Genomic DNA, 15799 nt, shown 5'->3' with positions numbered 1-15799 from the left:
CAGCAGTGGCAATCCACCCCCCCCCCCCCCCCCCCCCCCACCCCCCCATCCTAGGGAGGCAGGCCCCACCCAACGGAAGGCAGCCCAGACCGAAACCCATGCAGAGTGGCAGTGGGACCCCCCAACTCCACCAATCGCCCCCTAGGCCATGCCTACAAAAGGCCCTGCCCCCTGCACATGGGCACTTTGCCCTCTGGGCAGTGCTGGGGCACAGGCTGGCACTGCCAAGGTATCCATGCCCAGGGGGCACCACCCCTGCCAATCAACCCCCTGGGAGGTCCCAATTGCCCCCCTCCCCTCCTTTACCCTGAACGTGGGAAGCTACTCTAAACTCTGCTGGAGTGGAAGATACTATTGGGCCTGGCAAATTCCAAGCTGGGCTCAATAATCAGATACAAAAAATATTTAAAATATATTTTTAAAAGATTCAAATGGCTTACCTCTCTTCCTGACGGTTTCCAGCACAGTCTCGACAAGAACTGTTTGCTGGCTCTGGGAGATACGCATGCATTCCCAACGCATGTGCAAGTCCTGCAAAACTGCCGATTCTCCGGGCCAGATCCGCCAGAAGAGTTGTGGTTGTGATGGAAGAATCGGGTTCTTGATCTCTTCAGCACTGTTCAGTTTATTTCCCACAAATACCCATCCATTCTTTTTGAATTCATTGATCACCTCCATTCTCATCATCCTCATTGGCAGTGAGATCTTTAACACATTCTTCCTGTATGCAGTGTACAGTTCTGGTCACCCTATTATAGGCAGGATATTATTAAACCAGAAAGAGTGCAGAAAATATTTACTAGGATGCTACGGGACTTGATGGTTTGAATTATAAGGAGAGGTTGGATAGACTGGGGCTTTTTTGGAGCGTAGAAAGCTGAGGGGTGACCTTATAGAGGTCTATAAAATAATGAGGGCTTAGATAAGGTAGATAGTCAATATCTTTTCCCAAAGGTAGGGGAGTCTAAAACTAGAGGGCATGAGTTTAAGGTGAGAGGGGAAAAATTCAAAAGTGTCCAGAGGGGCAATTTTTTTAAACAGAGGGTGGTGAGTGTCTGGAACAATCTGTCAAAGGTAGTAGTAGAGGTGGGTACAATTTTGTCTTTTAAAAAGTATTTAGATAGTTACATAGATAAGATGGGTATAGAGGAATATGGGCCAAATGCAGGCAATTGGGATTTGCTTCGTGGATTTAAAAAAAGGGCAGCATGGACAAGTTGGGCCGAAGGGCCTGTTTCCATACTGTAAATCTTTATGACTCCTCACATGTCCCCTGCACCATGATGCCACAAACTCATTGGAGGGAATTTGGTCATCCTGTCTGCCACAGGAATCATGGCGGGAGAAGGAGCGGACCACGTAAAGGTCCATTGACCTTGGATGGGATTTTCCGGTTTTGGGGCAAGCACAGCCATCAAGTCCTGCCCACTGTATCACCAAATTCTTACATCAGCTAATTAACAGCTTTTCTTTATCTACCTTATCTAAACCTGTCACAGTCTTCTGCACTGGTATCAGAAAATCTCTTAACTTCACTTGGTCCGGGGAGAGAGTCTTCATTTAACCTTGTAATAAAAGGGAAAGATTGCTGAATTAGGAAGCGAGAGGACTGGTTACTGCAAAAACATGAGTTCAAATCCCACAACTGCATCTGAAAATTGAAGTTTAATTATTAAATCTGTAATGAAAAGCTAATCAAGTGATACCTTGAGATTGGGCATCAAAAATACATCAAAAGTATGAAGTAATGCGGGAAAGCAGTATTGAGGGAGACAATCAGCCATGATCTAACTGAATGATGGAGCAGACTCGGGCTGAATAGCCTATTCCTGTTCCTGTGCTCTGAACTTAATGCACAATTTGTAAAGTTTTTTAGAAACAGCTCCTTTAGTTGAAAAACACTATTGTTGGGTTACAATTAATACATTGCCCTTTACAATTTCTAATTTTACTGGGAATAAGTAACAACAACTTGCATTTGTATTGCACCTTCAACATCATAAAAAGTCCAAGTCTCTCCACAGGAATGTTTGTCAGATAAAAATTTGATACTGAGCCATGTAAGCCGCCATCAGGACATGTGTACTGGGGACAAACAGTAAAATATGATTTGAGGTGCACAGCACTGCTCGAACACTTAATGAGTACTTGGCTTTAGTGTTGACGAAGGAAGAGAATGCAACCAAATATTGGTCAAAGTGGCAATGATGCAGGTAATGGATGGGGTGAAAACTGAAACAAAGGATATATTTTAAAGGCTGACTGTGGTTAGGGTGGATAGGTTGCCTGGTTCAGATAGTTTGCAGCCCACCCAAGTTGTTATGGAACTGGGGGTGGAGTTCAGAATGATGCCAGATATTGCAAATCTGATACCATTGTTCAAGAAAGGATGTAAGGACATTCTTGGTAAATTACAGGCCAGTCAGTTTAACATCAGTAGTGGGTAAGGTTTTAGAAATAATCAGTAAAACAGAAATCAACGGTCACTTGGAGGAGCTTGATTTTAGTAAGGAGAATCAACATGCCCTGTAAAAGACAGGTGGTTCTGGCCATGGGAAAGGCTTTTAAATAATGGGTGCAAGTCAGCATACAAACTGGAGTATTTTAGGTGATTTTACAAAGAAGGTTGATGAAAAACAATGAGTGGATGCTGTTTATGTAAATTTCAAGAAAGCATTTTACTAAGTACCATGTACAAAAGGAGACAAAACTGTAACAAAATTCCAGATATTTAAAATATGTACCAAGTGTTATCAGAGGGACAGCTTAGAAGGATAAACAAACCAGCAAAAGCAAAAACAAAACAGCTTAATGAAAAGAAAATCAAGATGATAGTTCAATTGGTTTATCAAAAACTTCACTGCAGTCTTCATTTTAATTACATTCACAAATGATACAGCATGGCAAGAGACCACTCTATATAACAACCTTTTTGAAACAATTATCCAAATAATCTCACTCTCCTGCACCTTCCCCATAGCACCGTAAATCATTCTCCATTCTGTTTCATTTGTCAATCACCTTAAATCTATGGGTGCGATTTTCTCAGCTTGTTGCACTGTGAGTAGCACGACAGGCCAGGAAATGTCAGTGGGGGTGCTGAAGCCAGATTTGTAACCCGCATCCAGCCAATCATGACTTTCCCAAGCCATTTTTTATGGCGTATGCATCTCACAATGAGGTTGATTACTATATTTAAATCTCAATTTCAATCTTATTAGCAAACCTGGGACAGTATCATCCAGGCTTGCTAATGCTCCCCGCCGCAGGGAGAGGTTCCCGGGGGGAACCAGGCATGATGACCACTTTGGTGGGGGCGCAGGCCATTGCGGCCCTCACAGAGTTGGTAACAGGGTGTGCTTCTTGGGCAGTGTCAGTCTGGCACACTGGCATTGTCCACCGGTATCGGTATCCTCCCACATTCTGGTGCAGGGCGGTCAGTCCGTCCACATTGGCGTAATTAATGTCCGAGCCGCGATCCAGAAGCTTCTTGACCACGTCCGTGTCCCCTCATTGTCCACCGGGCAGTGCCAGGGGTGGGTAGGCCGATCATTGGTGGTGGAGAGGGGTTTCGCTGCACACTCTGCATTATGGATCGTGGGGGTGGGGAACAAGGAAGGGGCATATTCAGTTCTGGAATTCTATGCCTTGAGGAGGGGTGGGGGGTCGGGGCTGGACATGGAGGATGGGAAGGGGAGATTTGGGCTGGCCATGGGATGGTGGGGTTTGGTGCTAGCCTAAGGGGCTTAGTCAACGGGGCAGTGGATCAGGGGAAGCCAGTGACTGGGGAGCAGTGGCCCACTCAGCACTGTGCTGCTGGTCTCTCCAGTGGCATCAGTCCCTCCACCCCCTTACCAGCGTGAATCCCCCAGCAGATTCTGTGAAGCAGAGTGCTGGAAATCCAACAGACTGAGTATGCCAAAAAACGGGCGGGAAAATCTCCCATTTTCCTACCCATTGAACACATCATATCTTCTACTTCCTGATCTTCCTGCCCACTGGCAATCATTTCTCCTTGCTTACTTAATCAAAGCAGTTCAATGTCTCTAGTGAATCTCCTCTTAACGTTCCCTATTTCAAAGAACAATCCCAGCTTCTCCAGTGCTTTACTGAAAGCCGCGATCAAGCTTTCTGACTATTGTTGAAAAAAAGAGACAGACTGAAAAAGATGTTCGCCTCACATGCGTCAGGACAGAAGCAAGAGTACAAAATTTCAAAGGAAATAAAGTTTATACTGTGTGATCATGCAACAAATGCAAGCCCAGTCCTCTCCCAGTGATCTTCACTGGATGGGATTGATGGTGCAGGCTCGATAGACTGAATGACCTTCTGCATTGTAGGAATTCTATGATTCTGCTGTCATCCTGAGTTGCCTCCCATCAACATTTCAGCTGTTGTCATGGAACAGACCTTCACCAGGTAGCCACAACAACAAGAGCATAGTAGAGATTGTGGTGCTTCATCGGGGAGGCTCACTGACCAATTGATCAAAACCTGTCACCAGCTGCAAATCATGATGCAAGAATGTGATGGAACATTCTACACTTATTTGGAAGGGCAGCCATGATACGCAGAGGTTCCACACCACCCTAGGTGCAATGTGTTTGATCACTCTGTCCCTTGAACTGCTTGCCTCAATACAGTGTATGGACAAAATGGACGCACTACAGAAACTTGCCAAGGTTATCCTGACAACGCCTCGCTCCCCTGCAACCTCAAAGAACAATGGCAATATCGTAGGGACACTGCCACCTCCAGGCTCTGCTCCACTAACATACACTAGCCTAACTTAAACACATCACTGTTCCTTTGCTGTGGCTAGGTCAAAATCTGGAGCACCTTGTCTAACACTGTGCTGTGGGTCCATACACAGCATGTGGACTGCAGTATTTCAAGGAGGTAGCTCACCACCTTCTCAAGAGATGCAGACTTAAATATTGATCTTTCCAGGTTCAGGGGGAAAAAAGTTAATCACAAGTTCTCGATAGAAGGTTTTGAAGATATTGTGAAGCAGCAGTTAAGAAACAGAAATGTTATATTTTTTAAGAACATTAACAGAACAGGTAATCATGAACTGATGTCTCATTTAAAAAGGGAGGAACAGTGGAAATGGATCTTTACTCTGTATCTAACCCTGTCCTGTACTGATTTTGGAACTACTTGATGGGGACAATTTCACTTAAGGATCCCACACATCCCAGACATTCTCGCTTCCACCTTCTTCCGTCTGGAAGAAGGTACAAAAGTCTGAGGTCACGTACCAACTGACACAAGAACAGCCTCTCTCCTACTGTTATCAGATTTTTCAATGGACCTATCTTGCAATAAGTTGATCTTTCTGTACGCACTAGCTATGACTGTAACACTACATTCTGTACTGTTTTCCTTCTCTAGGAAAGGTATTCTTTGTATAGCATGCAAGAAATAATACTTTCATCTGTATGTTAATTCATGTGGCAATAATCAAATCCAACAATGTAGAGGGAGCTTTACTCTGTATCTAACCCCATGCTGTACCTGTCCTGGGGGTGTTTGATGGGGACAGTGTAGAGGGAGCTTTACTCTGTATCTAACCCCGTGCTGTCCCTGTCCTGGGAGTGTTTGATGGGGACAGTGTAGAGGGAGCTTTACTCTGTATCTAACTCCATGCTGTACCTGTCTTGGGAATATTTGACAGGGAGCTTTACTCTGTATCTAACCCTGTTCTGGGAGTGTTTGATGGGGGACAAACAAGGGATCTTTACTCTGTGTCTAACCCCATACTGTCCCCGTCCTGGGAGTGTTTGATGGGGACAGTGTAGAGGGAGCTTTACTCTGTATTTAACCCTGTGCTGTTCGTATTCTGGGATTGTTTGATGGGGAAAGTTAGAGAGAGATTGAATCTGTATCCAGCACTGTGCTGTTCTGCATTGCTTTGCATTATCATTTCTAGTGTGATAGTTTGTTGACAATTCACGCTTTTGAACATTTTATCAATAAAAACTTTCCTGAATTAATAAAAGAGCTTGCCTTACTACAGCATCTTACAAAATGTCAGGCACTCACAAAGTGCTTCACAGTCAATATATCCGGAACTAGTCAGCCAATTTGTACACAGCAAGCTCCCGTGAATACCAATGTGAAGTTAACAAGATGGTCTATGTTTCAGTGATGCTGATTAAGGCAAAAAATATAAGCCCCAGGACATGAGGAAGATGTCCTGTTCGCTTTAAAATAATGGCCATGGACGGGATGGGCCTTGGTAAGATGCCTTCAGTACCTATACACCTTTGGTGTTTCAAACCTCGTAATTTGTTTACGTTCAATGAAGTTAGTTTCGTGGGCCCACATTTCTGTTTTGCAAAATAATACAACAGATCCCAAAAATATTAAAAATAGAAATATGACTCATCACAACCCCAGTGATGGCAAATCAAGGGCAACGGATACTTGGAAAGGTGATCTCCCAAACATTTTAGGTACCTGTCCATACTCCACTGGTCAGTAGAGTATATTCAGCGTCTAGAAACAGGGTATATCAATGGGTACTAATAGGGGTAAGAGTTCTACCCTCACTCGGAAGAAGGCAAAGAGCTGCCTGATATCCCAACCAGCTTGAGGACAGAAAGAATAAGATTTCCAGTGGAAAAGAGTGAAACATGACTCACTCAGAGTTACAGAAGTCAGCTGCTTTTTTTTGCTGTAAGTGAATTGCTTGCCACTGTCACGAATAGGGTTGCCAACTCTGACTGGAATATTCCAGGAGACGTGACATCACAGAACACAGTGACGTGGCAAGAGTGGGTTCTTAGTTTACGAGAACATAAATAACATTTCTTCCTCCTCTCCTCTTACTGTTTTCAATACACGATAATGGGGAAAGGGGGTTCGGGGTGGTGGAAAGCATCAGCAACAAGAAAATCTCAATTTCAGCTCAGCTACTTAGCTTCTGTCACAGCTGGATCCAACTGCTCCTCTCACCCTGAATCTCAATGTCTGGCATTTCACTTGACAAGTCATTCCCCACACACTACCCGCCACCCCTCCCCCCACATCCCCAAACCCTCACACTACAGTATCCTTTGAAATGCTCCGACCTTACCCACAGCTGGGATTCTCCAACACCAATGTGGTGGAATGGAGTTTTGGTTGAGTGCCAAATTTTCCGTTCTTTCTGGCAGCGGAGGCGGAGAGAATGCGACCAGAGAATCCCAGGCGTAGTCTTCTTGCTGCCCAGTGCCAAGGAGAGAAATCATTGGCCCCGATGCTTCTCCAGTTTCTGGGCAACTTGTGCCTCATCCCATCTCCCCAGCCCCACTGTAACCCTCCCCCTCAATCATGCATTTTTTATTCTTCTTTCAAGATTCACCAATCAATTTACCTAATCACAGAAATATCCTAATTAAATGACAACGCCCATTTTTAGCATCTGTTTACAGATATCACCCAATATATATGCAGCATGGCTCATTAATATAAATAGTAGTGACAATGTAATGCCGTGGTAGCTTTTGTGTGTTCCATAGGTGGGTGATTCCACTAAACAAATCTAAGTACAAATTCTAATTTAGTAGCACCGTGCAACATAATTAATGTGACAGGAAAATATCTCATTTAGTTATTTATAACACTGCAAGCAATAGCACTGATTTTAGTGACTCACTCAGACCTCATTGACATGTCTGAACCTTGCACACGGACACACTGACAGTAAACTCATATTTTTGGGAAATATTCAATATCTGGAACCAGATAAACCGTACACGATATTTTCAATTCTGTGGAAGTAGAAGACTTTCTCTTGCCTGCGTGTATAATATTCATGATGTGGGTATGCCGGCGTTGGACTGGCGTAAACACAGTAAAAAGTCTGACAACACCAGGTTTTAGTCCAACCGATTTATTTGATAATAGACTCACAAGCTTTCGGGGTTAGCCCCTTCGTCAGGTGAATGGAGAGTTCTGGCCTCAGACAGAGCATATAAAGCACAGGCAGTTTAGAGATTACTGATTAGAATGCGAATCCTTACACCAGGGGCTAACCCCGAAAGCTTGTGAGTCTATTATCAAATAAATCGGTTGGACTAAAACCTGGTGTTGTCAGACTTTTTACTGTGTTTACGCCAGTCCAACGCCGGCATACCCACATCATGACTGGCCTCCAGCCAGAAAAGGTCCCCTCGACAACTATTCTGTCTCCTACTGCCCAGCCAGTTTTCGATCCACCTAGCTACCTGTCCTTGTATCCCATGTGCCTTAACTTTTTCTACCAGCTTACCGTGAGGGACTTTGTCAAACACCTTACTGAAATGCATATAGATGACCTCAACGGCTCGCCCATCGTCAACCGTTTTTGTCACCTCCTCAAAGAATTCTACCAGATTCGTAAGGCAAGACCTCCCCCGAACAAAGCCATGTTGTGTATCCCTAATCAGATCGCAACGCTCCAAATGCTCATACATCCTATCCCTAAGAATTTTTTCCAATAATTTTCCTACCACCGATGTCAAACTCACTGGTCTATAATTACCAGGGTTATCCCTACTACCCTTTTTAAACAGCAGTACCACATTAGCTACCCTCCAGTCTTCTGGGACCTCACCTGTATCCAAAGAAGAGACAAAGATTTGCGTCAGAGGCCCAGCAATTTCATCTTTCACCTCCCTAAGCAGCCTGGGATAAATACCATCAGGCCCTGGAGCTTTATCCGTTTTTATGCTACCTAAATCCCTTAGCACTTCCTCCCTCGTAATGGATATTTCCTTCCACTGATCTACAGCTCCCTCCAAGACACTACACAACACCAAACCCCTCTCCTTCGTGAATACCAACGCAAAGTATTCATTCAGGATCTCCCCCATTCCCTCAGACTCGATGCATAGCTCCCCTCCTTTGTCCCTAAGAGGACCAATTTTCCCTCTAACCACTCTCTTGCTCCTAATATAAGAGTAAAATGCTTTTGGATTTTCCTTAATCCTATCAGCCAAAGCCATTTCATGCCTTCTTTTCGCCCCTCTAACTCCCCTTTTTAGCTCCCTCCTACTCTCTCTATATTCCTTCAGCGCACTCTCTGTTCCCAGTTGTTTCGACCTAACATATGCCTCACTCGTCTTCCTGACCAAGTCTTCGATACCCCCTGTAATCCACGGCTCTCTAAGCCTGCCTTTCCCATCCTTCCTCTTTGCCGGCACATGCCTTTCCTGCAACATTTTCAGTTTGCCCTTAAAAGCCTCCCACTTACCATGTATGGGATTGGGGGTGATCTAGGGAACTGGATTAGGAATTGGCTAGCGGATAGGAGACAGAGGGTAGTGGTTGACGGTAAATATTCATCATGGAGTTCGGTTACAAGTGGTGTGCCTCAGGGATCTGTGTTGGGGCCACTGCTGTTTGTGATTTTTATTAATGATCTGGATGAGGGTATAGTTGGGTGGATCAGTAAATTTGCTGATGACACCAAAGTCGGAGGTGTGGTAGATAGCGAGGAAGGGTGTCATAGTTTGCAGGAAGACTTAGACAGATTGCAGAGCTGGGCCGAGAGGTGGCGGATGGAGTTTAATGCAGAGAAATGTGAGGTAATTCACTTTGGTAGGAATAACAGATGTGTTGAGTATAGGGCTAACGGGAAGACTTTGAATAGTGTGGAGGAGCAGAGGGATCTAGGTGTATGTGTACACAGATCCCTGAAAGTTGGGAATCAAGTAGATAAGGTTGTTAAGAAGGCATACAGTGTCTTGGCGTTTATTGGTAGGGGGATTGAATTTAGGAGTCGTAGCGTTATGTTGCAACTGTACACAACTCTGGTGCGGCCGCACTTGGAGTATTGTGTGCAGTTCTGGTCCCCACATTACAGGAAGGATGTGGAGGCTTTGGAGAGGGTGCAGAGGAGGTTTACCAGGATGTTGCCTGGTATGGAGGGGAGATCCTATGAGGAGAGGCTGAGGGATTTGGGGTTGTTTTCGCTGGAAAGAAGGCGGCTAAGAGGGGATCTTATTGAAACATATAAGATGATTAGAGGTTTAGATAGGGTGGATAGTAATAGCCTTTTTCCTCTGATGGAAAAATCTAGCACGAGGGGGCATGGCTTTAAACTAAGGGGGGGGTAGTTATAGGACGGATGTCAGGGGTAGGTTCTTTACCCAGAGGGTGGTGAGGGATTGGAATGCCCTGCCTGCTGCAGTTGTAAATGCGCCTAGTTTGGGGGCATTTAAGAGGTCTGTGGACAGGTTTATGGACGAAAAGGGATTGGTTTAGGTTAGTGGGTCATTGTTGTTGTTTTTTTTTAACTGGTCGGCGCAACATCGTGGGCCGAAGGGCCTGTTCTGCGCTGTAATGTTCTATGTTCTAACTGTGGACTTGCCAGCTAACAACCCCTCCCAATCAGTGTCCTTCAGCTCCCTCCTAATCCGGCTATAGCTCGCCTTCCCCCAGTTCAGAACCCTCCCCTTCGGACGGCACTCATCCCTTTCCATTTTTATCCTAAAGTAGACGGACTTATGGTCACTGTTAGCCACATGTTCGCCTACCTCAACCTCAACCACCTGCCCCGGCTCATTACCCAACACTAAATCCAGTATAGCCCCCTCCCTAGTCGAGCTAGTTACGTACTGCTCCAGGGACCCTTCCAACACACATTTTACAAACTCCTCTCCCTCCATACCCCCAGCTCTAGGCATCTTCCAATCCACTCCAGGAAGATTAAAGTCACCCACTACAACCACCTTATTCTTTCTGCACCTATCTAAAATGCCTCTGCAAATACCTTCCTCCATTGACCTCGGGCTGTTGGGTGGCCTATAGTATACCCCTAGCATCGTAATCTCTCCCTTTTTATTCCTCAACTCCACCCACAGCGACTCAATCCCTAACTCCTCCATATTGTCCTCCCTCTGCACTGCTGTGATGTGCTCCTTTACTAACAACGCCACCCCACCACCTCTCTTCAACCCTCCTCTGTCACACCTAAAACACTTGTACCCAGGAACATTCAGCTGCCAATCCTGCCCTTCACGTAACCACGTCTCCGTTACTGCCACCACATCTAACTTCCTCACAAACATCAAGGCCCTAAGCTCATCCGTCTTACCCGTCACACTCCTCGCACTGAAACAGACGCAGTCCAACCCACCAGTGCCACTCAGAACCTCCTTCTCCCTGATAATTTTCCTTTCATCCAAACCTACCCTATCACCCAACTCACTCCCGACCCCAGTGTCTAATGAGCTATTAGTCACATCCCCACCCCCCCTCCCTATTAGTTTAAACCTTGCCTAAACACTCCAGCTAACCTCCCTGCTAAGACATTTGTCCCTCTCTCACTCAAATTTTCCCCATCCCTCCTATACAGTTGCCCTTCTCTCACAAATACCTCCCAGTGGTCTACAAAAGTAAAGCCCTCTACCTTGCACCAATCCCTCAACCATGCATTCAGCTGCACGATCTCGTTATTCCTAGCCCTGCTGGTACTAGGCAGCAGCCCAGAGAATGCCACCCTGGAGGTCCTGCTCTTCAGTTTGGACCCCAACTCCCTAAATTGCCTACGTACATCTGCCCTATTCCACCTTCCTACATCCCTCTCCCCTGCGTGTATTATTACCTCTGCCTGGGTCCCCTCCCCTTTCAAAATTCCCTCTATCCTTTCCGTTATGTCCTGTACCCCTGCTCCAGGGAGGCAGACCACCTTCCTGGAGTCACGCCTCTGCCCACAGAACCTCCTGTCAATTCCTTTGACCCTCCCATCCTCTACCACTATCACATTGCCAGCCCCCTTCTGTCCCTCTAAGTCATTCTGGCCCTCCTGTCTATCCTTTTGTGCCCCTGTCGATGAATCTTGGGGGGCCACTGGGGAAGTCTGGGGACCAGGACTATTCTTCTTCTTCCTCTTAACAGTTGTCCACCCATCCTGCTCCTCAGCCCCTGGGACCTCCTCTTGCTCATGGTTCCTAGCCATTAACTCCTCATTTTCCCTGACCAGAAACGCATCCTCTAAACGCACCTCTAGTTGCCTGACCCGGGCCCTCAAGCGCTTCAACTCTAAACATTTAGCACAGATGTGGACCTTCGGGAGATGTGATGCCTCCAAGAACTCCCACGTGGCACCTAACACAGCTTATGTTCCTCCCCGTAGCCCCTGCCATGTTCCAACCTCCCTTGGGTTTGTATGTGCCGAAAACGCAACCCGGGAAAGATAGAAACTGCAACTCACCTTCTCCAAGCCTGCTGTCACCTAAGCCTAGCGAGCCAAAGCCCTTATACCTCTCAATCAGCTCCCCGCTCCTGACGCTGCCCGCTGTCTGTCACTACCTTCTTTTTATACCCCCTGCTCTCCCTTCCCGACAATCCCCTCGCCTAACTTCCGGTACAGAAGTAAAATACACACACAGAAACCCCGCGAACCGGAAGTGCAGTCAGAAAGTGATTCCAAGTAAATCCAACAGTCACCAAAGCCACCAGGTACACTGCTCCGGAGAACAATGAGCTCTGACCTGTCACCGAAAGCAAGAGAACATTTTCTCTTTCTGACATTACACCTGTATGCAATTGACTAAGACCAAGTATAGTTTTGCCATCCTGCACTTGGTTGAAGTCGTGAGGTTACACTGAGGCATTATTTGAAGTAATTTTTTAAAGTGGCATCTCGGCCTTTTGGCTAAGGTGCAGATGAAATCAAGCCTTGGATAAGGTGCAATGCCTGCTCCAATCAGGTTGGATCATGTTGATGAAGCCCAAGTCAGAAAGTGGTGAGCCTGTCCTGTCAGCTTGGATCTGGAATGTCTCACTTGCTGAAACTTTGAATTGGGCTTTGATTGGATTAAACTGGATACAAACAAAAAAAAAGGTGAATTGAAAGCCCAATACTGATTCACGAAGGATAATTAGTTAGTCAACTGATGTTAAGAAAGATTTTACTGCATTTAGAATACAATTTAACTCTGTAGCTAATCTTAATGCAATCCTCTTAACTCCCCTCAAATCCTTTCTTTCTTCAACACCGACATTCCAATCTTCACCCTTTATTAGGACATCAACCCCCTTCAAACACCCCTCTAACCTCCTGAACCCACCCTTCAACTACCCTCAACCAATTCTCCTCATTCCCAAACCCTTCTCCAAGCTCCCCAAAAATCACTTTTCAAATTTCCCACATTTTGTTCGTTGCGATGTCACATCCCCGAAGAATTTGATACGTTACAAAAACACTTTCTCGAAAATTTGAAGGTAAATTTTGACAAGAGTATTTGGGGCTCCTGAACCCAAAACTGGCCTCGTTGAAAAGTAGTAGAGTTTCATGAAAGATTTAACAGTTGCAGCAAAGCAGCTGCCCTTCAGGGTGACATGACAAAAATGATATTGCCGAGGGAGAAGTGAATGTTAGACTGACTGCGCTCCATCACAGGGAAGCTAAGACCAAATAACCAACAACAAGATGACGACCTGGCTACAACATGGCGGCCCGCTCCGCTGCCTCGGCCAATCAACGCGTTCAGACACCGGGTGGGCGGGGCTCCTATAACTTACTCGCCAATCAGAGGAGCGTGCAGAGTTGATGCCACGCCCCCTCAGCGCATCCACCTGGGCCGCGCGGCGCGAGGAGTGTCAATCAGAGACCGGGCGCCACGCGCGTCCCTTTTCAAACTGCCAACCGCCGCAGCGCGCGCGCTTTACAATGGGGGTGATTGAGCTAATCAGCTCCTCACAGTCAAACCCTGCCCCCCCCCCCCCTCACCACCGGCTCATCAAACCCCTCAGCACTGACCCTCTGACAGCGCGGCACTCCCTCGGCACTGACCCTCTGACAGCGCGGCACTCCCTCGGCACTGACCCTCTGACAGTGCGGCACTCCCTCGGCACTGACCCTCTGACAGTGCGGCACTCCCTCGGCACTGACCCTCTGACAGTGCGGCACTCCCTCGGCACTGACCCTCTGACAGTGCGGCACTGCCTCGGCACTGACCCTCTGACAGTGCGGCACTGCCTCATCACTGACCCTCTGACAGTGCGGCACTCCCTCAGCACTGACCCTCTGACAGTGCGGCACTCCCTCAGCACTGACCCTCTGACAGTGCGGCACTCCCTCAGCACTGACCCTCTGACAGTGTGGCACTTCCTCATCACTGACCCTCTGACAGTGCGGCACTCCCTCAGCACTGACCCTCTGACAGTGCGGCACTCCCTCAGCACTGACCCTCTGACAGTGCGACACTCCCTCAGCACTGACTCTCTGACTGTGCAGCACTCCCTCAATACTGACCCTCTAACAGTGCAGCATGCCCTCAGTACGGATCCCCTGACCCTGTAGCGCTCCCTCAGTACTGGCCCTCTGACAGTGTGGTACTCTCTCAGTACTGCCTCAGCACGGACCCTCTGACGGTGCAGCACTCCCTCAGCACGGACCCTCTGACAGTGCGGCACTCCCTCAGCACGGACCCTCTGACAGTGCGGCACTGCCTCAGCAATAACCCTCCGACAATGCAGCACTCCCTCAGTACTGACCTGCAAACGTTGCAACACTCCCTCTGACAGTGCAGCGCATGCTCAGTAGTGACCCTCTGACAGTGCGGCACTCCCTCAGTACTGACACTCTGACAATGTAGCAACCCCTCAGTACTGACCTTCAGACATTGCGACACTCCCTCAATCCTGACCGTCTGATAGTGCAGCACTCCCTCAGTACTGATACTCTGACAATGCAGCAATCCCTCAGTACTAAACTTCAGAGAGTATGACATTCCCTTAGTACTGACCATCTGACAGTGCCGCACTATCAGAGTCAGTGCCGAGGGTGCGCCAATGGGAATTTCCCATTGAAACCACTCCTTTACTGAGCGTCGGTATTGACAGAGTGCTGCATTGAACATAAGAACATAAGAAATAGGAGCAGGAGCAGGCCATCTAGCCCCTTGAGCCTGCCCCGCCATTCAATAAGATCATGGCTGATCTATCGCTGCTCAGTTCCACCTTCCCGCCCTCTCCCCATAACCCTTAATCCCCTCTCTTATCAAAAACCCATCAACCCGCGTCTTAAAAATATTTAGCGAGGCAGCCTCCACCACTTCAACGGGCAGAGAATTCCAGAGATTCACCACCCTTTGAGTGAAGAAGTTCCTCCTCAACTCCATTCTAAACCGCCCCCCTTTTATCTTGAGGCTGTGCCCCCTAGTCCTACTGTCTTTTTTGAGCGGGAAGAGTCTCTCCACCTCTATGCTATCCATCCCATTCATCATCTTATACGTCTCAATGAGATCTCCCCTCATTCTTCTAAACTCTAACGAGTACAAGCCTAGTTTATTCAGCCTCTCCTCATAGCTCAACCCCCTCAACTCCAGTATCAGCCTAGTAAACCTCCTCTGCACTCCCTCCAAGGCCAAAATATCTTTGCGCAGGTGCGGCGCCCAAAACTGCACACAGTACTCCAGCTGCGGCCTCACCAATGCCCTATACAGCTGCAGCAAGACCTCCTGTCACAGGGTCACTACTGAGGGAGTGCTGCACTGTCAGAGGGTCAATACCGAGGAGAGTGCTGCACTGTCAGTGCGATACTCCCTCAGTACTGACCCTCTGACTCCACACAGACAGTCAACTGAGCTGCGCAAAGATGTCAGGTTAGGTGGATTGGCTATGCTAAATTGCCTGTTAGCGTTTGAAGATGTGTAGGTTTGATTCCCTTGGGTCACTGTATGTGCAGTTTCTGCATGCTGTCCTTGTGTCTGCATGTGTTTCCTCCGGGTGCTCCAGTTTCTTCCCACAGTCTGAAAGATGTGCTAACTTGCCCCTTAGCTTTCAAAGCTTTGTAGGTTAAGTGGATTGGCCATGGTAAATT

Source organism: Carcharhinus amblyrhynchos, chromosome 13, assembly GCF_965287045.1.
Source record: "Carcharhinus amblyrhynchos chromosome 13, sCarAmb.v2.hapA, whole genome shotgun sequence".
Classification (NCBI taxonomy): domain Eukaryota; kingdom Metazoa; phylum Chordata; class Chondrichthyes; order Carcharhiniformes; family Carcharhinidae; genus Carcharhinus; species Carcharhinus amblyrhynchos.
The sequence above is the reverse complement of the archived record's forward strand: the minus strand, read 5'-3'. Positions refer to the sequence as shown.